This window comes from Canis lupus, chromosome 2, assembly GCF_011100685.1.
Source record: "Canis lupus familiaris isolate Mischka breed German Shepherd chromosome 2, alternate assembly UU_Cfam_GSD_1.0, whole genome shotgun sequence".
NCBI classification, from domain to species: Eukaryota; Metazoa; Chordata; class Mammalia; order Carnivora; family Canidae; genus Canis; species Canis lupus.
Window position 1 is genome coordinate 26,463,558 of NC_049223.1, and position 26,111 is coordinate 26,489,668.

Sequence of the window (26,111 nt, forward strand, 5' to 3'; positions counted from 1 at the left end):
CGAGAAACAGAAATTCATATTTAAGAATATTATACACAATATTCCAGGATAATAAATCAGTATTCTATCCCAAACTCTAGCAGAAACTAAATTAAAATGTTGAATACCTTTATCCAAAATAAATGGTAGCAACCAGTACCTTTCAGAAATGTTTACAACTGACCTTCCTTTTGGACTCCTTCGTGATTGATTTGAGATTCAACAGTAGGTAAACACTGTGCTATTAGCAGACCTGGCCTGCATTTAGACATGCACTAGCCTCTGCATAGCTACAGCTACCGCTACAGGGATATAGTGTCTTTAAAAGTTACCCAGGAACCTTGTGAAGTTGAAGAAATAACTCACTCAAAAGCATTTGAGGGTGAAAGCCAGGATCTATGAAATGGTTCTTCCAAGGAGATGCCTGAACACTGTTGATAAACAAGAGGCACATTTCCAGAAATTTGAAACACAACATACTTGTGGTAAGTTGACAAAAAGTTGATAAAAGATAAAGCCATAACCAAAAAGATAGAAATTAAAAGTATTTTTTTTATGTAGTTGCTTTCCTGTGAGAACGCTACAATCACCATGACCACATGAGGAGTTAAATTGGGTCTCTGTGATTTGATTTGTATTAGATGGAATGCCCGTCCCCCAACCCCACTGCAAGATTATCGCCATCCTAGTCCTCTTCACAGCAATACGGGCTCACATCACGTGCTTGTAGCATTTTATAGTTTATTTTACTTAATCTTCAAAATAGTCTTGGGAGGAAAACAGGTAAGGAAGAATGGAAAAAGAAATAAGGTTGAGGTGAAATGCATGAGGTCTGTGTTTGAATCCATTATTATCTTAGTAAATTTGGGGAAATGATCTACCCTTTGTAAACCTCCATATCCTAGTATTTAAACTGTAATAAATACCATTCACCTTGTAGAGTTGTTATAGCCACTGGTGTGTAGGAAATGGAAATTTGTAATTGTTCATGTTTTACAGATGATGAAGGTCAAACAGAAAATTTAGGTGACTTGTGTAAGCTCACACAACTCAATGACAGAATTAGGTAAGAAAGCAGGGGTTTAAGAATCCAAGAATTCCACATTTCTTATTCACCTCGGTTCCTGTTAGAGCTATCAGACCCAAATCACCTCTGCTCTGACTCCTCTGAGAGTAAGAGTTGGTCTTCCAACCTCTAGCAGCCTCTCCTTTCTCCTAACTCCTAAAGTACAATCTGTGCACCTTTTGGGGATCTATTACCATATGTATGATAAGTGGAAGGTGAACTGATAAATTTCCATATAGTTAGATAGATGGAAGGGTATAGAGACAGTGTGAAAGACATTTTCTTTACTTCAATGTACAGTAAGTCCCACAAAGACAAAGAACTATAGTTACATTTATCACGTATCTACTCAATATTTTTGTGACGCTTTCCTTCTGAGAAGTTTCTCTGTGGCGAGTAATGTGAAGTTGGACTTTGACATACAGTTTTTCTTACTTATAAGATGAGAATGATAGAAATATGGTCAACAAGTGACATAAAATTATCTATTCAATATTGCCAAGGAAATAGAAACTGTGGTGCATTTCACTATAAATTGTGATGACTCAGGCTCCCCAATACAGAAGGTTCCCCTCCCAGTGGCTGATGTATCTTTCCATAATAATGCACACGAAACAGAATGAATAATGGCCTCTGAAAAGAAAAGCACTCACACTCATGATGAACCTTTTACTGTCATCATGTCTTTGGATTGATTTAAATTCTTCAGGCCCAGAGACCAGTATCAACCCTAAGCATGATGTTGAGCCTGAACCTCTTATTAAACTGTCCTTAATGTTTCATATTTGGCAACATCTCTTGCTTCCTACAATGTTCAATAATTGGACTTATCCTAATTTTTTACATAAATTAATATTGAAAAGAGTCTCATAGACATGTGATCCGTGTGTAAATCATTCAGAGTAAACTTTACAGATGATTATACAAGGTTTCTTCACAGTCATTCTTAACCACCTATGCCACATTATCACTGAAGCCAAATGGTTATACCTGGAGCCTAAAGAAAAATGATTCTTTATTTTGTCTTTGCCCCAAATCAAGTTCTGCTTAAATATCCAAAACAGCTAATTAGCCTTCTCCTTATAATAATTACTTTAAAATGAAGATAATTATGAAAATAACCTCAAGCTGGTATATTTTAACAAGTCAGATGCTGTTCAGCATCCAGTTTAATTACCCCAGTTTTTATTGAATTGTGGCAAATCTATCCTTCCATGCTCCCCTATAATCATTTCTAAGATTAAAAGTACTTAAGCTAAACTGTATTCAGGTTCAACATATGCACCCAAGTTCAATATAATTCAGAAAGGGGGAGATTTTTCCTGCTTGCTAGTGTTGGGTGGGGTGGAGGGGGCACGATTAGGGATCATATTGAGGTTCTCATTGCTTTTGTTTTGCTATAAATTTTTTACGTTCTGAATATACCAATCAAATTTCCATTTTAAAAAATCCCTTTTCTGTGGGTTAATGGAATACATGTAGCCACATCAACATAAAAATTAGGAAACATGTTTTGTTTACTTCTTCACCTTTAAAAGGATAGAAACTATCAAATACCCATTCACGTGAAAGTGCACTCATTATGTGATGCATATAATAGAGATAAATCTGAAGTAAAAAACCTCTTTATTTTACAGGGAACTTTTTAAACGATAGAAAAATAGTTACCCAGCCTCGACCATGCTTCACTGTCATAGGTCCAACATAAACCAAAGCATTTAACCAGTTTATCAGAATTCAGTATATCTGAATATACCCTCGGTGCCCAGCACAATGCCATGTGAATAAATTATGCTGAAAGAAGGAGTATAGGGATAGATGAACTGGAGTTTGATAGGCAAAACATAGAGAACATTGTGCAATTGCTATTTTACACTGTTGAAGACTTTAACATGCTTAGAGAATGGCCATCAATGTGTACATGCAAAACAAATCAGAATTCCACTCTTAACTCAAGCAGGGCAAAACATCTACAAGTTTGGGTGATCCTAGGCAGTCTGGAGTTTAAGGCTTTTTTGCAACCTCATATATCTTTAATAAAAATTAAAAAAAAAATTTAAAACCTATTTGTAAAATGAACACAATTTAGATACAACTGAAAATTTCTTGGAGCGGTTAGGCTTCAACTCAGCATTTGATGAGTAATGTCGGGATAAAACTACCTTGATGCCTGAAGCAATTTTAGTTTTCAGGAAGAATATTGACTTCCTGTATTTATTTTGTCTTTTATTCTATTAGTCCATAAGGTGCTAAATAGCTATCTTTTGCACAAAGTAGAAGGTTTTTGCTTTGCCTTGAACTTGTCTGCAGCTCATGTGTTCCAATGTTTAGATCAGCTTCCAGGCTCTCATCATGGTTCCCACAGTAGAAGGGTCTCACGCTTCTTTCTGGGTCTTTGCTCCTGGTGAATCTCTGCGTAGAACACAGTATTCTCTCCACCAGGCCCCCCGTGAAATTACCTCACTCTATCCCTTAGCACAACACAGAATGGATCATTGTGTTATTTTTTATTTCTTACAGTCTTTGTGACTGTCTCATGTGCTTCCCTTGTCACTCCAATTACATTGTAAGAATCTGAGGGTGAGGACCTTGTCTTGTGCTCCTTCCATGTCCCTCGGATGGTCTAACACATGCTAAACATGTAATATATGTCCAATAAATCGGGTTATTGCGTGCTTCAGGGGAGGATTCAACAAGAACAATGCAGGGTTATTACTTAATCTCCAGGGTATCAAACACAGCAAACTGTCTTACTTAGAAATAGCACTGCGGAAAACCATGTAAATCCATAATGTGCTTGGTTTTGTATCTTACATACCTATTTACATGAAAACATTTTTACATATGTAAAAAGAGGGAAGAAATGTTGGAGTTTGTTGATTTAGAAAATAGAAATGTGGGAGCAATATTTGCTATAATTTTCCAGACTGTTTGCTTGTGCTTAAGGCCATTTATACCTAGCTCTTAAAAAACAAGGCATTCTATTTATGTTAGTGACAACAGGTCTAAACACAGCAAGGAGAAGAAAAAAAAAAAAAACCTGTGTAACTCATATTAATGAATCAATTAGTACGTGTATGATGGATGCAGTCTCAATTCCACAGGCAGCTACTTGTCCCATCCAGAGTCCTATCAATCTGCTACCATCCATCATGAGTCAACAGTGAAAACAGGGAAAGGTATATTCTAGACCATAAGTCAATTCTGACTACTATGGTTTCACATCTATCTGGTGTATTTCATAGTAGTTGATACTCATGTCCTTTTATTATGTCTGACATTAGAGATGGTCCAGCTGGAACAGAGATGGAGCAACACCCTGCAAATTCCACACTCTAACACGTGGCTGGGTGTGAGCAAACACTACGGCTCACGTTGGCGCCTAACCTCAAGAAACACTTGGTAGGTAAACTGATTTATTCACGTGCTTTATAAACTGTTTATTCCGTTTTCCACAGAGGTGTATGAATATGTGTGGCATATAAATTCACGTTGGCAGTAATAGTAATCCACAATGTAGCAACACGTATCATGATTCCCCTTCATTTTGGGAAGAATTTCTAACCACAAGGTAAAGGGGTATCCGAAAGTATAGGCAAGAGGACTACACTTTGAAGCATGTTTCTCAGCTCTCACAATGTCCTACCACAGATGTTCCTTATGTCACAACTGAACTATTGTTTCCTCTCGACCCCTCGGGACCTCCCTACATGGCCCCCCAACTTTCCAACACAACCATCTTCCCATTTCAACATGACAAATGTGATAAAATCCCTGTTGGTGGAACTTGTCCTCCTACAACCATCAAAACCCCGACATTTTTATAAAATCCAGAAGGCCCAATAGCTGTGACCTTTCTCTGGCACACCCAAATCCTCTGTTATGATTAAGGCCTCAACCTCCTCCCTCTTCATATCATAATTGTTTCAGCAAATGTGATGCAGTACGAATATCTGGCTTGATGTGGTAATGTTGGTTCTCTGTCCATAGGGAGAAAGGCCATCTACCTGCCCACACTGAACTCAAAAGGCAGACCGCCCCACACACACACATCCTGTGGGTGTTCTCCCCTCTAGTTCATACTGTCTTGGGGTACTTTTGGGGAGAAGCATATCTGCAGAATGGGCTACTGCACCTCATATCACGAGAAGGCATGTTTCAAACTGCAGTAGCCAGTGCTCCCAGCACATGGTATTCAGAAGAATGCAATGAATATGAAGGGAAGCGTCTCTCAATAGCAGTATGTAGGCTCAGAGCAGTGGGTGGGAAATATGGGTGTTATCCTACCACCCTCGGAATTGCACTTGATGGGAAAAATGTTAACAGCTCCCAGAATAGCACCTCACACAAATGTGCAGTAAAAATGTTTTGACCAAACCAGCAGTCCGATATATTCATTAGCTGATGCCTGCAGAAGACTGGGGCTTTGCTTTACTATTCAGAGGAAAGTAGTTTGGAGTTCAGGCAGCATGACTCCTAACTCTTCTGATTAATAAATACAAGTTATTGGACAATTTACTTATTGATGCTATTCAAAACTTACTTTTTCCTGAAAGTACAAAATGGAAGTAAAAAAAGTATTTATATCAACTCCTAGACACAGCTGATGTGAGAATCAAATGAATACACGAATCTAAAAAACTACCTAGCTTAGTGTACAAGAAGACATTGCTGTGGTGGGACGCCTGGGTGGCTCAGCGGTTGACCACCTGCCTTCAGCTCAGGGCGTGATCTGAGGGTCCCAGGATCGAGTCCCACATTGGATTCCCTGCATGGAATCTGCTTCTCCCTCTGCCTGTGTCTCTGCCTCAAACTCTCTCTCTCTCTCTCTCTCTCTGTCTCATGAATAAATGAATAAAATCTTTAAAAAAATATATTGCTGTGGTGACTTCCCTACCATCTCCCCTTGAGAGTACCCTCCAAGGAAGCCGTCCTGACCCAGACATTGACCTTCACTGCCTGCCTTCCAGGGTATAGCAGTAACCTCTTATTATTGATCCTTCATTTCTGTGTGTTGTCTTGCTATCAATTCACCTCCACTCATTGTTTTATTCCCAAACTCTTTATGGCATGCCTTCTATATACCACACCATCTGTCCTATGCACAGGAATGGATTGTCCTCATGGACTATTTCCTCTGAAAGTACTGGAAACCCTGATATGAACTTCTGGCTGGTATTGGTTTGGGCCTACTACTGCAGTTACCTGTCACCTGCCAGATCTCACCCCCCTCCACTCTGTCTGTCCTTCTACCCAGTGCCTATCTGAGCTGGAGTGGTATATGTGGCTTATCATGGTGACCTCATTCTCTCTTCTCTCTCCTGTTCATTATAGTGCACATGATTGTACTCCATAGTATCTATCCTTCAGGCACTCACTACACTTGTGTTGCCTAATAATCTCAACATGTGTTTTATTTTTTGTAATTCTAAGATGGTTCTCCAAGATTTTTCTGCCTTAGTCTCCAGGACTCTGAATACAAGGAGATACATCACTTCCATGATCATGTTACAGGATATGGCAAAGGGATTTTCAGAGGCATTGAGGCTGCTGATCAACTGACTTTGAGTTGAGCAAAAGGGAAATTATCTGGATGAGTCCAACGTAATCATAGGACCATTTAAAAGTGGAACATTCCTGATCCAAAAATAAATAAAATCTTTTATAAAAAAATATTTTTAAAATTTATTTTAGAGAAAGATGAGAGAAAGCATGAGTGGGGAGGGGGAGTAGATGGAGAGGGGGAGAGAGAATCTCAAGAAGACTCCTCACTGAGCTTAGAGCCCAACGTGGAGCTGGATCCTACAACCATGAGATCATGACTTCAGCTGAAATCAAGAGTCAGGCAGTTATCTGATTGAGCCATGCAGGCACCCCAATAAATAAATAAACCTTTTGAGTAGCCCAGGTGGCTTAGCAGTTTAGTGCCTCCTTGGGCCCAGGGTGTGATCCTGGAGACCCGGTATTGAGTCCCACGTCGGGCTCCCTGCATGGAGCCTGCTTCTCCCTCTGCCTATGTCTCTGCCTCTCCCTCTCTCTCTCTCTGTGTCTCTCATGAATAAATAAATAAAATATTAAAAAATAATAATGATAATGATAATGATAATAATAAATAAATCTTTCAAAGAATGAAAAGAAAAAAGGGGCACCAGGGTGGCTCAATGGGTTAAGCTTCAGACTCTTGATTTTGACTCAGGTCATGATCTCATGGTCTTGGGATGAGCTCTATGTTGGGCTCTGAACTCATTGAGTAGTCTGCTTGGGATTCTCTTTCTCCTATCCCTCTCTCGCCCCTGCCCCCACTCAAGTTTGTGCATAAGCATGCTCTCTCTCTCAATAAATAAATATTTTTTAAAAAAGAGAGAGAAAGAAAAAGTGGAAAGTTTTCTCAAGCTGCTGATAGGAATCAGAGATTTTGAGGATGAGAAGAAATGCAACTGACCCCTAGGAGAAGAGAACAGTCCTGCTGGTAGCCAGCAAGACAACAGGGACCTTAGTCCTACAACCACAAGGAATTAAATCTAACCAACAACCTGAATAACCTTGAAAAAAGGTCTTTACCTCAGAGCCTCCAGGTCAGGCTGCCATTTTGAATTTATCCTTGTGAGACCCTAAGCAGAGATGCCATCTCAGCCTGACTGGATTTCTGACCTACAGAACGATGAAATCGTAAGTGGGTTTGTTTTAAGATAGTCAGTTTGTGGTGATTTGTTACAGCATTAGAAAACTAACACAGAAGTGTCCCTTCCTCTCCTAATTTAAGATATTCTGTTTATCACTGTTTTTGAACAATTGGATTTTAATGTATCTTGGGACACTTTCTTCCTTTTTTTTCTGCTTATAGTTCACCAAGCCTCTTTTATCTATGGAGATATATATATATATATATATATATATATATATATATATAATATATTATATATTTTCTACAAATTTGAAATTTTTTCCATAATTTCTTCAGATATATTTTCTATCCCTTTATCTCTTTCTCCCTCTTTGGAGACTCTAATTACACATATATTTTGGCTACTTGATGCTGCCCCAAAACTCACTGATGAGTTATTTTTCAGTGTATTTTCTCTTCCTGTAGTGCATTTAAAATAAATTTTAAAATAAAACTGGATGGTATATAGTACAATTTTGTCAAGTTGACTGATTTCTTCTGTAGTGTCTACCTTGCTAGCAAGGTAGCAACTCTCATCTCCTCAACTCAGTGACACCACCAGATGCTCTTTGGGCTTCCCCTCCCTGATCTGCATGCTGGAAACTCTCACCCTGATGTGAGTTGAAGCACTTGTAGGGCTCATCTGGTTCATTTTCCTTCTTCTGGGAATTGGTGTTTGGTGCTGCTTGTATTATGATAAATGAAACTCATTGTTCACAAATTCTACTTGGTTTTCACTTATGTAATGTGTGAGGGTAAATTCAAGCCCTGTTATCTGATTATAGAACCAAGTGGTTGTTGTAGGTACGCGGTATTCATAAACTTAAGGACTACATACTAAAAAACCTACAAAGGCCAGACAAGTAATACAAATAATGTAAGGGCTGTTACTAGAAAAAAAGCAGTTTTTTGTACTTAAAAAACAAAGTATGATGCAAAAAAAAAATTATATATTGCAGTGTAGCCAGCCACAATTTTGTGCATTCAGTTCTGTATCCTTTCTTTCCATCTTGCTTTTGAATGCAAACCAAAACTATTAGAAAGTCCTCTCTTGCAAATCTCTCATATGATATGGATGTTTAGTGTGCATTTAATTCAGTACATTAACTTATAAGGATGTTTGCATTTGCCACCTCAAATAATTATGCAGTCTTTGCATTTGCCACCTCAAATAATTATCCAGTCTTTCTTTTCAGAAAATTTGAGAATTTCAGCCAAAATTTCATGTAGGTTTTTGTGGGAAACGGCTTATGAGACTGAGATGCGGGATGAGAAGAAAGAAAAGTTGAAAAATGGACAAAACTTCATTACCAACTCTGAAAATTACAATATTTTACTCTGAACAATAGAATCAGAAGTACAATGACTCAACGCTGAACATTATAACATGAGCAGTGATAATTGTAATTATTTTTCAGAAGATCACTGCAGTCTTCCAGCTAACTGGTGGATCTAATCAAGTCCAAGAATTAAAATATAAATGTGCATTCACAGGTTCTAAACACATGCTTATAGTTATTCAAAGATTTGTTTAAAACTCACTGCATACAAGATACTTTTGTAACATGTCAGATGGCTATATAAAAACACCGTATCTTGAAAAAAGTAATGATTAAAAAAAAGAAACACAAGGAAGTGGGTAGCTATTGTTCACAAGCATCCTTAAAATATGGTCTAATATTTTTATCTCTACTTAACATACATATAGTAACTAAACCACAAAATGATGATCTGGGTGCCTATTATCTAGCTGCCTATTCCTGCCTAAGAATGCAACAATAGCAACAACAAAGTCAGGACCAAATGTAAGACCTCATGCTCAGTGGAGCCACCAATTCACTCAACTTTTGGAGGAATAAAAAGACACCCAGTAAAATCATCTGAGAAATATACCTAGAATGGTCGATTTGATCAATCAAATTCTATGAACTGGAAAGGTATTTTACATCTCAGGAACTTTGTGGGGGATTTTGAGGAAATAATAATACTGTCCAGTTTCCCCACCACCACCCTGGAAAATGAAAAATTTGATGTTTTGCATACTTCAACCCAAAAGAATAAATTGGTGAAAGAAATGCAGTTCTCAAATAAGAATACCTGAGGGAATATATAATCCAACAGATAAATGATCAGTAACCACTGAATTCTCACTATGAGAACCTGTTTATCTAATACGGGCTGTACATCCCATTGTTTCCACATAAAGGTGGCTTGATGCAAATGGCAAAAAAAAAAAATCATTTCAATAGCTCTATGCAAATTATTTTTTAAAACTGCCAAGTGAAAATGAAGCCTAACCCTTCTCAGACATAAAACAAATTTAATTGTATACCAATAGTCATTATTTTAACCCAGCCAAGACTTTCCTCAGGGCTAATCTTAGAAGTTGAGAATACTTGGTGTGATTTAAGAGCAATCAAATACTACCAACCATTCTAAGAAATTCTTAACAAGCTAGTCATATAATTTCCTACAATCCACCAATTGGAAAATCATGTTAATGAGCTAGGGTAATGTCTATTTTAAAGGTGAGGTATTTATTGAAAGTGCTAAAGACTGGAGAATGACGCAGGGTTTGCTATGAATTATTTTAATTAGATTTCAGAGATATCCCCATTTCCCTCATCTATTCAATAATGAAGCCCTGTTGATCCCTTTGTGAATTCTTTCTTTCTTTTTTCTTCTTTTTTTGGCTCCGTTCCCATTCCAAACACTCTAGTTGAGACTTTTGTCATTTCTCATCTAGATGACAACAAAAATTTGCTAAAGCCTCACTGCACCCCACTCCTATTTGTCCTAGCAGTGTATTATAATATGATGTTTCTTCACTTAAAATATTTTAATGATGGCATAATACAAATGGATAAAGTGCAGATGTTTAATGAAGATTCTAAGACTCTTAATATCAGGTGACTGACTGATATTCATCTCTCACCACTAACCAAATGCTCCAGCCAAAAACCAACTAACTAGAGTCCTTGGAATAGCCCTTGTCAGCAAACCTCCCCAGTTATGTACATGCCATTTCCCTATGAAAAATTCTCTGTCTAGCTCCTCACATACCACACTTGACCTTGGCCATTTAGTCCTTTGACAGAGTGGTTAACTCTTACTTATCTTTCAAGACCCATCATAGATCTCACCTATTTGAATCCTCCCTGGTAATGTCCCAGGTCACCTCAATGCTATGGGAAAGCCTCGGCACATAATCCCATAATAGTAAACATAGTGATCATGTCTCACAACAGAACCCTTGAGTCATATAAGCTTTTTGAGGGTATTGTGTGTATTTATCTTTATCTTTCCTAGGGATTCACATCATGCCTTCTGCTTGATAAAGTTTTTGAGCAGATGAATGCAAATGTTGGGAAAAGTAATTTCGACAATTAAAAAACGCAACACAGTTAGAGACAACTATGTGCCAAGTACTTTGGTAAATTATATTTGTTTTATCCTTACCACAAGCTTTCCTCCAGATTCATTCATTCACTCATTCATTCATTCGTTCATTCATTCTTAAATAGTTACTGAGAACCTATCACATATCAGGCAAAAGCTGGGGATTCAGGAATGTACCCATCGGGAATTGGCAGGAAATTGAATGTAAACTAAAATTGGGTTATCTGAAGAGAATGTAATATACATAATAATTTACCAAGGTGTGAGCAAAGTTAAGATACAAAACAAGGGTTAGCACATCACCCCTATTCCTACACCTCTGTAAATGATCCCCTTGTCAATAGATGCCTCTTGAATTATCCAGAGTTGGGTTTACTGTCTTTCTGTTATTGAGATGAACTGATGCAAGCATATATCCAAAATTCAGTCATTTCCCATCTTCCCTAAGACTAGCTCCCTCCTCCAGGCCACTGTCATCTCTCACTTCATCTGTGGCCATTCTTCTCTCTCCCTGCTTGTTTTTTTTTTGTTTGTTTGTTTGTTTTTTGAGATTTATTTTTTGAGAAAGAGGCAGAGGGACACGGGGAGAGAATCTCAAGCAGACTCCACAATGAGGTGAGTGGGGAACCCATCGTGGGTCTCAATCTCACAACGCTGAGATCATGACCAAGAGCTGAGGCTTAACCTCCTGAGCCACCTAGGCACCCCATCATCTCCCTTTTTCTCTCCCTCTCCACTCAGTTACCCACAGAGCCAGAGAGGCATGTTTCAAATGCTGATCAGATCATGCCCCTTTTTCTGATTTAAAGTCCCTAAGGGATCACCATAACATTCAGCAAATTTCAAATGGCTCCAGTAACTTAATGAGGTTTGGCTCATGCCATTCTCTCTTACTTTGTCTCTGTCATTCTCTATCCTCGTCTTCCTGACATTGGTGGGAAAATGCCCAGCCCCCGCCGCTCCCAGGCTTTTCATGGAATGACTCACCCTAGATTTTCATGCAACTAATTGCCTCCATTCCTTTGGGTCTCTGCTGTGGTGTCACCTCCTCAGACAAGCCTTCTCCTACCACTCTCTAGAAAAGCTACTCTATCCATCATTCTCTTTTGCCTTGACTTGTTGAGTTACTTATTTTATTATTTAGTATCATTTGTGGCACTTACTGCTATTTTTATTATGTCTTATTTATTTGATTGGGGCTTTATTAGAACTATTCACGGCTGTAACTTTTTTGGGGCTTTATTAGAACTATTCATGGCTGTAACCAAACTAACAAAGCTCTTGGCACATAGTAGGCATCCTATTTGAAATACTATCAGAGAAGAGCATTTGAGAGTACCATTCATAGAGTATAGAGGATGTCAAATATGAAACTTAACATAATAGGTATTTAATACATGATAACTTTTATTATTATTATATACAAAACAAAATAACATCCTAGAACACGCTCTTTTTAGTTCTTATATATGAAAATAAGAACTAATATAACTTTCAAATTTTTGTTTTGAAACCCATACTTGGGGCACCTGGGTAGCTCAGTCAGTTAAGCATCTGCCTTCAGTTCAGGTCATGATCTCAGGGTCCTGGGATCAAGCCCCACATTAGGGCTCCTTGATCTGTGGGAAGCCTGCTTCTCCCTCTGCTCCAATCTGTACTCTCTCTCTCTCAAATAAATACTATATTTAAAAAAAAAAAGAGAACCCCATACCTAAGATTTAAAGTAAATTTTACCAACTATAACTGAAAATAAATAGTATTTTTATTGCTATATCCGTGTATGTGTATGTATACACACACACACACACACACACACATATTCTCACAGCATTTGAAATTTAGGAGATGCTCAATAAATTACAATAATTTCCTTAGATGAATTTAGGGAATATTAGCATTATAACAGTAAATATAAAACAGTAAATATAAATATTACCAGTGCACATTTTATGAGTTAATGAAAAAGCTAAGTGCTACTATTAACTGAATATTTACCATGTTTTTATTCCTATGAATAATGAGATGTTAACCATTTTAAAATGCTAATAATAGTAGTTTTACTTTTTGTCATTTTTTTTTTTTTTTTTTTTTTGGTAAAGCACAAAGAATAGTGCCTTGGCATTCCTATTTAATTCTTATGGATTCAATGAGTTTAAGGTTTAAACAACATGTTTGAATTTTTAACAGGCTCCCATTTGCTAAATTCAGGATGGTTTAACCTTCTTGTAATAAATATGGTATCTTATTTATCAAAACAAAATATACGTGCTGTGTTTAAAGACTAGTTGGGCTTATACATACTAGCAATTAATGGAAAATAATAAAATGCCTAATCATTAATTAAATAGGTTTATATTTTTAAGTCTCTGTACAACTCATAAGAAATATTTTCTCTCATGCGTTCAAGTTAAATATGATCATTCATTCATTCATAACCATGAGTACATCAAGTGATAAATCTACTTCTTTTTTAAAAAAGCATTTTCTTCTAAAATTTTTTGAAATGTAAAAAATGATCCTTTCTTTCTTTCCAGACAATTTAAGCAAGGCAATAAATTAAAAAATCAATATAAGTCAATTTGCAGCATATGCCTTAGGAAGAGTTAGGTAGGAATATAAATCAAATAAATATAAGTCAATTAAATTCAATATTTTTAAAAGGGTACTACAAATATAACTATTATACTCATCTGCTAAGGAAATCTTTCAAAGTGCAATGGGTATTTTTATAGCAATAAAAATCCTTTTTATCAAATACAGAAGGGAATCCTTCTATCACAGCATACATTTTCACAACCCCTGCCTATATTTTCGTCAATGGTCATTTAATTTTATACTACTATTGTTGAAAAATTATGTGTAGTACACTGCAGAGTCTACCATCTGCCTTTAGAAATGCTCCAGAATATCTTTCAGAGATTGATAAATTATTCATTTCCTGAAGTTGTGCATCGGAGCTTTGCAGTCTGTAAATAGTCTGTAATAAATTATGCAGGGTACACCTTACAGACATGGGGCTTGTAAAGAGACCCCGCATATGCTACACTCCTCATACAGAAGAAGTGGTTTCATTTACTGGCATGTTTTGACATCCTTCCTGGTGGTTACAAAACTTTACACAATCTAGAAATTTACTTAGCATCCAAATCAATAGGTTTTATATTGGACCCAATTTCGTTATGCCAAAAAAATGTCTTCCTGCAGCATTTAATCTTCACTTTGGAAAAGGCCAGTATATAGAAACCATTTTGCTTTGTACCATTTTCTGATCAAGCCTTAGTCCTACCACTTATTTATCCATTCAATGGCAGATATTTGCCCTTAGCTCTCAATTTTTTTTTCATATAAATTGAAATTCTTTTTCTGATCTGACATTAGGGCTTGTCTTTAAATTCAATTTGATTATAGCCATACATGATTCTTCTGTAGTATTTAACAAAGGTGAGTCATCTGAAGGCTACCCTACCTCCTTTTCTGTCACCAAAGCTGGGACAGTTTTTCCAGGTAGAGACTCCTTGATATCTGTCTGGGCTAACTTTTAAACAGCAAGAACAAGGAGACTTCAACCATCAACTATCAAATGTAAGTATATCAAAAGCTGTCTTCTGGCAGCATTTCATTGCACTGTAGATACTCAGTCACTTCAGGAAAGCAACCGGCTTCTAGAATAGTGTGAGAAACACGAGGGTATAATAGTGGGAAGAGCAGCACTCCTCCATTTGGTGCATAAACTCACAAACCTGCTATAAAGCAAAACCTGATTTTCATTTTATTTTTTTTAAGATTTTTATGTATTTATTCATGAGAGACACACAGAGAGAGGCAGAGACATAGGCAGACATCCCAGGATCCTGGGATCACGACCTGAGCTGAAGGCAGACAGACGCATAACCATTGAGCCACCCAGGCATCCACTGACCTACACTTTATATCCCTGTTTAATTCCTGCATTTGAGTTGATGTGAGATGTACCTTTCGTTCCTCTGGATTCTAAAAAGGAAAATCAGCCTGTCTATGTCATATTTCCTACAGCAGATCATTCATTTAACCTATGTCCCAACAATTTTGATCCTGATTAAGTACCCAGACAAGATATGTATATATTCACCAAAAGACATGTATAAGGATATTTGCAGGGTTAATTATTAGTAATAGCTAAAAATAAGAAAAAAACCCAAATGTCTCTCATTAGTAAAATGAATAAATAAATTATGGTATGTTCATGCAATAGGATATTATCCAACAGTGACAATTAACACAATAATATGGATTAATCACAATATTAAGCAAAAGAAACCAGGCACAAAAAATACATACTCTATAACTCATTTATATATGAAGTCCGAACATGAATATGCAGAGTCAGAAATCAGCTCATGACTATCCTGTGAAGGGAACAATGACTGGGAAGGAGCAGGAGTAGCCTTCCAGAATTCTAGTATATTCTATTTCTTCACTGGGGAGCAGGCCACACAGCTTGCTCACGTTATGAAAATTCACTGGACTGTGCCCTTATGAGTTGTCCACTTCTCTGTAGGTATGTCACAATTCAGTAACAGGTTGTAAAAACAAAACTTCAAAGAAGATCCAAATGCCAGCAAAACATAGCAACCAGAAAAACGAATATTTCCCCCACACTATCAGGTCATTGGCAATGCAAAGACCAAAACTCTGCGAATTCCCAGAAAAATAGCATGTCTACCTTTTAGGTCACCAGTTTAAAAACTGCCCGAAAAGATTGATTTCTTCTGCAGTTCCACACATTTTATTTGGAACAGATGAGAGTTCTGATTGAGTTGTATGGGCTCCTACCATGTCTTGTGAGTGGGCTTGGACACTGAATAATTGTGCAAACTGTTGTCTAGATATGGACCAAGATGGTTTTGAGGAAACTTCCCTGACCCGCCTTCCACATGTGGCAGCTTTTGTGCCCTCATGACTCAAACAAGAAAAAAAGAATCAAAAAGACTAGAATTCCACCCTACGCTTCCTTCACTAAAGGTCACTCTGTGCTCTTGACAAGATCTGTGTGGTGTTGAAGACGCACCATCACCAAGGGGTTTCCCATTCCTGTCATCTTCACAGAACTCCTCACTCATTTCTAGTGATGTTATCATCTTCGACTTCGTCAGAGCTATTCACACCAATCAGTAGCTGAGAACACTACACTGCCACCGAAATGCAGAGTCATTGTTTCATAGGGTCTCCTGGATGGCATTTTTGATCCCCACACCCCCCCTCCCCAAAATGATTTTGAAGCAGCAAACTCAGTGATGATTCTCCTTCTGATTGAATTAGCGCCCCATAGAAGTCTGGTCCTTTCATCTTCCCTCCACTGCCTACCCTCCACTTACACGAGGATTTCAATTTAGGGGTGATCAAGAAAGCAACATCTAGTTTCAGGGAATAATTGTCTCTTTTGATGTGATCTGTTTTACATAAAAATGAATAAAGATGCACATTTATGGAGAAGCACTTGCCATTTGAAAGCGTTTTACACCAGCAAGCAGTTTGCCTTCCGAGAGTCTATGTAAGGAAAATTAGTCTTCCTCCACCACCACCACTTCCTCCCCAACCCCCACTCCTGCTTTTTTTTTTTTTTTTTTTTAGCATAAAAGACTAAATGACCTAGACAAAACTTGAATAGCAAGTTGCTGATAGTGCTCTCTAGGACCAGAGACCAGTTTTATTGAGCTCTTTGAGTTGAGGGGGTTTTTATCTTATGATCTTACTTAAAAAGACAATATAATACAGCACAGTGTGGTAACATATGGGACTGCATCTTTATTCATCCCTCTCTCCGTAAGGTTTTGTTGCCATACTAAGCCTGTTTGCATCAGCCCATAACACTTTCACTCTGGTTATTGTGGGGGCAGACACAAAATTTCATACAAAGCGTAATACATTTTGGTCCATCAAGCTGTATGTGCTGAATGTTACCAAATGACATACATTTATCTTCTCAACTTCTTTGCCATTTCTCCATACTGAGGAAATGGGGAAAAGGTACAAGCTTGGTGTATCAGATAGAGAAATGCATTACATACTTAAAGGGCTCTCTTTAAATATTGCACTCTATCAAATGGAAAATCTACACAGTACAAATAGAGGAGGATGCATTTTGAAAGTTTAATAAGTAGAACAAGAGGTTACCTGGATGGCTCAGTCAGTTAAATATGACTCTTGATTTTGGCTCAGGTCATGATCTCTGGGTTGTGACACCAAGCTCATCTGGCCTTGGTGCTCAGCATGGAGTCTGCTTCTCCCTCTCCCTCTGTCCCTTTCCCCGCATTCTTCTCTCTCTCTCTCTCTCTCTCTCTCTCTTAAAATATATATATATTTTAAAATCTTTAAAAAAAAAAACAAGCAACTCAGATCTTCTAATGCTGGTATTTCTGCTCATTGCATTGCACTTTTTTACATGATGGAATTGAGATCACCACACAGTGAATTTTTTTTTTAATTTTGCAAAGTAAAAAACAATGGTAGTCACTCCTGGTTAACCCCAAACTTGAAATTAGATACATTGCAATTGTTGTCTCCTCCATTAGAATTATAAGTTCTTCAAAGTCCTTTTGATGTTATGCCCTTTATTTTCCATGTGGTCCCTCATGACCATTCTCTTTTGTTTTGGTCCCTCTCTGAGCACAAGAGCCTCACCTTCATAGACCACCTACCTGATTCCTTGGGCTTGGACTTAGCACATGGGAGGCGCAAACAGGAAGAGAGAGAGTGAGGGGAGAATTGTAGCCAGTATATATTTGCTCTATTTTCACTGTACTTTGGGCCTTGGTTCTGGTAACTGCAGTTCCTGCAGGGTAGCCTCTTCTCCATAGTGGTATTCCCAAGGAGCTCTTGGGACTGTTTCCTTCTCTCGCTCCTCTAAGCCTTGGGTGATAATGCTTCTGCTTATTACCAGTCACAGGGCCCTCAACAACTCTTAAACTTGATCACCAATTTAAATAGTCATTTAAGTCTCTGTGGTTGAACCATCCAAGTGGGGTTCTATTTCCTGACCTGTCTCATACATATGTCTGATTCATTGGAACCCAGTTCCTAGAGCAGTACCTAGCATGTAATACATGTGCTTAAGAACAAGAGAAAAAAAAATCTTTGCTGAACTAAGTGAGAATGAATTCTTTATTATTATTATTAGTAGTAGTAGTAGTAGTAAATAAATTAAACCAAATAACAAAAATTGAAGATCCAAATAACGAAGCTCAAAACTTTGGAGGCATTTAAAATACACACACACACACACACACACACACACACAGTATACATTCTTCATGATTCTTTGTGTTTAGAAATGAGATGTATTCAAAAAAAAAAGAAATGAGATGTATAAGTGGTAGTTTCATTAAGCCTCTTAAGGCTGGTTAAACAGTTAGTATCACTGTTTTTATCCCTAAATTGTGCTGGGGATCAACGTGGAAACTAATCAATGCCTAAAACAGGAAAGAGGTTATAGCCACAAGCCAGAACCTAAAACAAGTTCCTTTAAGTTTCCTATGATACTACAGGTTTAGATTTATAGAGCATCTAAGAGAAATTAGTTTAGCAGATTTTAGCAAATTTATGTCCTAACATAGAGATTATTTACTCTCATGATTCTAAACACTGACTTCACTATACCTTTTTTATAATAAACATTTTACAATTCTTTCTTTACTAAATAGAATCTATATATAATATACCCACATACCAATTCCAGATATCTATATAATAAGCTATCATATTAAAGCCAAATAAAGAAAATAATGTTTGATAAAATATGTTTCCATGTGTAAATGCTAGAGAATGACAGTACGGTAGAGGACTACAAAGTTCTTGGGTCTTTGTGCAGAATAATATGCAAGATTCATGCAGATATGCTATAATAGAACTCAAATATTTAAGTGGCATTGCCTTTGGTCATATGATTTTCTTATCTGCTTACATTGTTAATAGCATTAACTTTGATTTCTGCTCTTCTGACTTTATTGCTTTTCCTTTGTGTGCTTTGTCCTTGAAAACAGGAATTTGAAATGTTCACCTTAGTAGACTTAGTACCTAGTAAGAACCCACGGTTTCACTTTATCTGTTGCTGTGTAACAAATTACCCCCACTGAGTGAAGGGGAGTGTGAGATACAGACTTTCAGTTATGTAATGAATAAGTCATGGGAATAAAAGGCAGAGCATAAGGAATATATTCAGTGATATCGTGATATATGGGGATACATGGCAGCTACACTTGTGGTGAGCATATCATAACATATGAACTTGTCAAATCACTACGTTGCACAATGAGACTAATGTAACATTGTGTGTCAGATTTTTTTAAAAAAGATAATAAAAATGAAAACAAACAGAAAAATTACTCCCAAACCTACTGGCTTAAAACAACAATCTTGACTTACAGAATGAGGGCTCTGACAAGCCTCTCCACAAAAAAAGTAATGCTAAACTGGACAAAATTATTAAAAACAATTATTCTGGACATTAGGAAATTAACCAAAGATATACAACAAACTGAGAGGTATTTATTCAAGAAAAACTACTGAATCTCAGGTCAAACTAGTGAGTATCTTTAAGGCTGATTTTGTCCTGTCCCTCAGTTGTGTCAACATGTTAGTTCTTCTGGGGTGAGACAAGCCCTGAAAGCCAGAAGCCTTGCTTCTGGAGGAGGCCAACTTGATTCAGAGTAGAATGTGGACAGATCCAGTGCCCTTGGGCATTGTCACAGAGAGTAATGATCCTGGTGGCAGATGAATGAGGAATGTCAGTGTCTAGCAAGTGTGAGACCTGGTTGGGGAAACTGTCAAATTGACAGGATATCTAGGAATTTAACAGTGAAAGCTGGATAATAAAACAACAACAAAGAGTCTCAGTAAACTCCCACATAGGCCTGGTGGTCTGGAAGCCTGCACACATGCATAAGTGTGCATTCACACTAAGTAGGGACTGGAAATGATCCTAGCCATCCATGAATGAAGTACAGAGAAGGAAATAATGAACATTAAAGTGAAAAGAAATAATTAGAAAGGAAAAAAAAATCAGATAATCAATGAAACCAAAGTTAATTTTTCTTAAAGATGAGCAAACTTGACAAAGGTTCAGCTCGACAGACCAGGCACAAAAGGAAGAAGACTCAAGTGAACAAAATCAAAAATGAAAAAGAAGAAATGAAGACTAATATTACAGAAATTAAAAGGTTTATAATATAATACCATGAACAACCGTCAACAAATGAATAAATTCCTAGAAAGATAAAAATTAATAAAACTGACTCAAGAAGAAATAGATAATCTGAATAAACTGATAAGGGGTTAAAAAAAAATAGAGTGGAAAACCTACCCACAAGAAATGCCCACGCCTGGATGACCTCATTGATTAATTCTACCAATTTAAAGAACCACATCTATATCTCAAAAACACTCTCAGAAAAATAGAATATCTTAGAGCACTTCCTAACTCATTTTATATGGCAAGTGTTACCCTCATACTAAAGCCAGATAGAGACACACAAAAAGTGGAAATTATAAAAAAAATAATCCCTGGTGAAAACAGACATAAAAAGTCATCAACAAAATTTTAGCAAATAGAACATATATAAAGCACTCTATGGGCAAGTGGGATTTATCCCAGGAATGCAAGGCTGATTTCACATGCAGAAATTAACTTAGTACAATTTACAACATTAATAATCATCTCAACAGACAAATAAATATTATTTGACAGATTCCAATAGCAGTTTTTGGAAGAAAAAAATACTAAAATACCCAAATCTAAAAATCTAGAGATATAAAGAAACTTCTTCAATCTCCTAAAAGGAATGTATGAAAAACTACAGCTAACATCATATTTAATAGTGTATTAGTAGTGTATTAGAGTTTTCTAGAGAAACAGAACCAGAAGGATACACAATCACACACACACACACACACACACACACATACATTTATTTTAAGAAATTAGCTGATAAAATTGGCAAGTGAAAAATCAGGGCAGGTCAGCGGGCTGGAAACTCAGGTAGGATTTTTGTTACCATCTTGAGGAAGAATTCATTCTTTGGGCCATCTCAGTTTTGGCTCTTCAGGCCTCGGGACTAGATGAGCATTGGTCCAATATTCCCTGCTACAGCACCAATGAACCTAAAAACATTCTTCCAAGTAAAATAAGCAATAGGCAAAAGAGTATATGTTGTATGATTTCATTAATATGAAATTTACAGAAAATGTAAATCTATGAAGACAGAAAATAGATTATTGGTTGCCTTTGGCTGAGAAGGTAGAGCAAGGTTTTACTGCAAATTACATAAGGGATCTTTATGAGGTGCTGGAAGTGCTCTAAAACAGGATTGTGGGCATGGTTGCACAACTCTAAATTTACTGAAATGTGTTGAATTGCATACTTTTAAATGGATGAAGATGGCATATAAATTATACCACAATAAAGCTATTTTTAGAGGTGTTTTAAAAGAAAACATTTTATTTACTCATAACATAGTGAGTGGTAATTGCTTGAGGTCTGTCTCTCAGGCAGTGTGTGCCTGAGATGTGTGCAGCAGATGTGTGCTGGGGCTGAAAGAATATGAAGACCCAATGGAACCAAAGACCAAGGTGGAATACTAACCTGGCTGGCAATCCATACCAGTTGTTCCTTTGGAGCTGTAACTCTGAGCATCTCCATATGGTTTGGGCTTCTCAAACCATGGAAGCCAGTTTCTGAAGGGAAATATCCTAAGAGGCTAAGGGAGAAGCCATCAGATGACTTCTAACCTAACCTCTGAGGTCATGCAGCATCACTTCTACCTACTGTATTGATTACGAGAGTATCCCAACAGGTATCTCAGATTCCAGGGGAGGAGTATCAGAGAATGTGTGGCCATCTCTAACTTTCCACTAGTCAGTCAGTCACTCTTGAGCAAATTGGCAGCCTTTCATGAAAGAATAACTAAACCTTAATTTAAAAAATAAACAAGCATATCTGAAGCAAAGCAGGGCATCTCCCTCAAAATTCCCTCTCAGTGGGTCTCTTAGACCCTCAGAGAATCCTTCTACTCGTGGTCAGAGTAGTCAACACTGGTTAACTACCTACTTACATATTTATCATTTCTATTCTTCAAACTGCAACACTCCTATCAAGCTTCCTTAACCACAATGAACTGTTGAGCGATGTGCGGGGATGAATATATGATAAGGAGAAACTAAAGTAAAAAGGGAAAACATCTAAACAGCCTTCTCAAACTTGGTGGTGGGAAAGATGCAATTAAACCTGTGTTTCCCCGAGAAGAATGCCCTGAAGTTTAAGCAATGCATGCATTTCATAATGGAAATTTTCTGTTTGGGAGCTGAAGGTGTGGTACTGTTAGGGTGGAAGGGTGTGGTTAGGCACTGTGGGAATAAGTATGAGTCTCCAAAGTATTGAGCTTCAAAGTTATAGGGCTGCCACTGGTTCACACCCCTCTCTCCACCTGATCATAAAACGTTCCCTCAGATGACAGAAAGAATTAGAGCAATGATTTTGTGCTTCCTATATACTGTTTTCAACATTAACTAATGTTTTACAGTCTTGGTTAAGAATGAACTTATTCTCGCCCCTAATGAAGTTCATTCCCATAACCAAGTGGTGTCTCCTCACAGGTTAATGTTGAATCGGTGTCCTAGGAATGGAGATGAAGGAGAGAATGGAGTCATTTGGCGATGAAGAGTGGGTGCCCCCATAAAAACAGGCTCACAACAATACAATTTGCATTAAAAAGGAATGGATAGATACTGATTATTTGGTGCTTTCTGTGTACCAGAAATTTTGCGATTTGTTACCTGCATCATTCACTTCAGTGTTTGCAACATCTCTGTGAGGTACATAGTCTTTCTATTCCCACTTTACCAATGAATTAGTAGAGTCCTAAACAGATCAAGTTGTGAAATGTCTTATATGACATAGAGAGAAGAGCTGAGATCTGAGTCCAGTATATTGAGTTTTAGAATTTAACTCTGAGATAGAGAGTTGTGTTGCTCCTCTTAGACCAACTCAGAATCCCCAAACCTCCCTGCACCATTTTCTTACCTTAATCATCCATTTGCTCATCCTTTTCCCTTATCCTTGGAAGAATTCTTGATAGAACGTCATGGTAAAAGTGAGTACAACTAGACTCCAGAGGTAAGAAGTAGAAAGGGATCCCTAAAATCACTAAAAGAAGCTTCCTTGAGTTATATAAACCAGCTGTACCTATCTGAAAATTCAAACTCTAAATATGTTTAATAATAAAAGCCATCTACAGAATTTTTCTAAGATTGGTGAGATTACGGTGGTCATCCTCTCTACCTCGGATCATGTTTATATTAGAATCTGATCTACAAAGCCTCCTATAAAAACAGCCTCTTTGGTATCATCAACTGTGTAACTGAGTGAGGAAATGTATCTCACGGTTAATAAACCATATAACCGTGTACTCCCCAGATTCGCTTTAAACTCAGTATGTTTGTCAAGGAACCTGTCTCCTCATGACCTTATGTACCAATATAGCATTTATAGAAAAACAATGAATATAATTATAATATAAAACTTCAACCACATGAGGCCAAATGCTTGAAGTCTGGAAGAAATATGGACTAGGCTTGCATTTTAAGAGAGGCTTGTTTTCTCAGGACCCTAGACTTCAAGCTGGGGTATGTAGAGTGGGCTTTTCCCTAGAATAAGGAATATCAAACAGCTCTTGCTTCTTTACCTGGCGCTTTACAGGTGTGCCATAACATAGCCCACACCACTCTGCGGCATTCTTTAAAGCTATCATCATCCCAGTAAAGGAAGCAGTATTTTACTCATTCCCAAGCTTATATACTACTGAAGATTTACTGCCAACTTGATTTATGAACTTCCTTTGCTACATTCTGATATCAGTAGAATGCATGACCCTATTTTCTTTCCATTCAAGCTTTTCCTGAACATAGAAGTAAACTGTGTTAGATAAAAATGCATGTGATATTCTCTTTGAATTAAAAAGATAGGTTAACAGAGCTGGGGAGAGACGATCGCCAAATGAAAAACACCACAGTTCTAAGAGGGAAAGGAATTCTATCCTGAACTGTATCACTTGCTAGTTGTATTACCTTGGATGAGTCACTTTACTTTGGATATCTTCAAGTTCCTAATGGTAATGTTAGAAAAACGCTTCCTGCCTGGCAATCTCTACGTGTAGTAAATAATATATGTTAAAGTGCTTTGGAAAGAATAAAAAATTATACAAAAATATAGTAAGGCTTGTAGTATTTTAGTAACCTCATCAAAGCCTACAAAGTTGTCAAACAAGTTGCCTGTTCTTACTTTTTTTACTTTCCATCATGCTGCATACAGGAAGAGAGAGACAGCCCTGAAAGATACACATCCTTGCTTCCCTTTCTTGACAGTCCCCTACATCCCATAAACCCTTCTCCCAACTCCAAGGTTACCTCTATCCTCATAATACTTCAACCCTGACTGCACAGCTATTCTATTTTAAAGATCACTGATGTTGAAATAAAAACTCCCTATAAACTGGAAACTATAATCTGAGGTCTCTGAGACAAGGGTTCCCAAAGAGCTAACCATTATTATAAAGTTCTATATTCTTTTATATTTTTAATTTGTTCTTATCTATCAGCATTATATGGAAATGTTTTTATATGTTAAAAATTACCTAATTGATATCATATCGTTCCAAATCATTCTGGAATTTTTACTGCTTAAATTTTGTTTCCCCGGGTTTATCTATATTGAGGTATGAGCTCTAGTTTAATACCCATGTCCACCCAACACTTGATGGTTTTATATCTTATCTTTACCTTTTACTGAAATATATGCTATATACAACAGGATGCATAAAACATACATGGCATTTATTCATTATTTTCCTTTTTCAAATTTTTATTTAAGTGCTAGTTAAAATACCAGTGTAATATTGTTTTCAGGAGAATTGAGTGATTCATCACTTATATATGACACCCAGTGCTCATCACAACAAGTGTCCTCCTTTATCCCCATCACCCATTTTTGCCCATCCTCCACCTACCTGCCTCCATTAACCCTCAGTTTGTTCCTATTGTTAAGAATCTCCTATAGTTTGCTTCCATCTCCCTCTCCTTTTTCTTTCTTTTTTTTTAAGATTTTATTTATTTATTCATGAGAAATAGAGAGAGAGAGAGAGAGAGAGAGGCAGAGACACAGGCAGAGGGAGAAGCAAGCTCCATGCAGGGAGCCCAAGTGGGACTCTATCCCGGGTCTCCAGGATCATGCCCTGGGCCGAAGGCGGCGCTAAACCGCTGAGCCACCCAGGCTGCCCTCTCTCTCCTTTTTCCCCCTTCCCTATGTTCATCTGCTTTGTTTCTTAAATTCCACATATGATATTTGACTTTCTCTGACTGGTTTATTTCACTTAGCATAATACACTCTAGCTCCATCCACATTGTTGCAAACGGCAATATTTCATTATTTTTGAAAGTGGAGTAATATTCCATTATATATCTATATCCGTGTCTATATCTCTTCTTTATTCATTCATCAGTTGATGGACATTTGGGCTCTTTCCATAGTTTGGATATTGTTGATAATGCTGCTGTAAACATTGGAATGCATGTTCCCTTTGAATCTGTATTTTTGCATCCTTTGGGTAAAAACCTAGTAGTGCAATTGCTGGATTGTAGAGTAGCTCCATTTTTAATGTTTTTAGGAACCTCTGTACTATTCTACAGAATGGCTGCACCAGTGTGCATTCCCACCAACACTGTAAAAGTGCATCTATTTCTCTACATCCTCACCAATATCTATTGTTTCCTGTATTGTTAATTTTAGCCATTCTGACAGGTGTGAGGTGATATCTCATAGTGGTTTGATTTGTATTTCCCCGATGATGAGTGATGGTGAGCATCTTTGCATGTGTCTGTTGGCCATTGTATGTCTTCTTTGGAAAAATATCTATTCATGTCTTCTGCCCATTTCTTAACTGGATTATTTGTTTTTTGGGTATTGAGTTAAATAAGTTC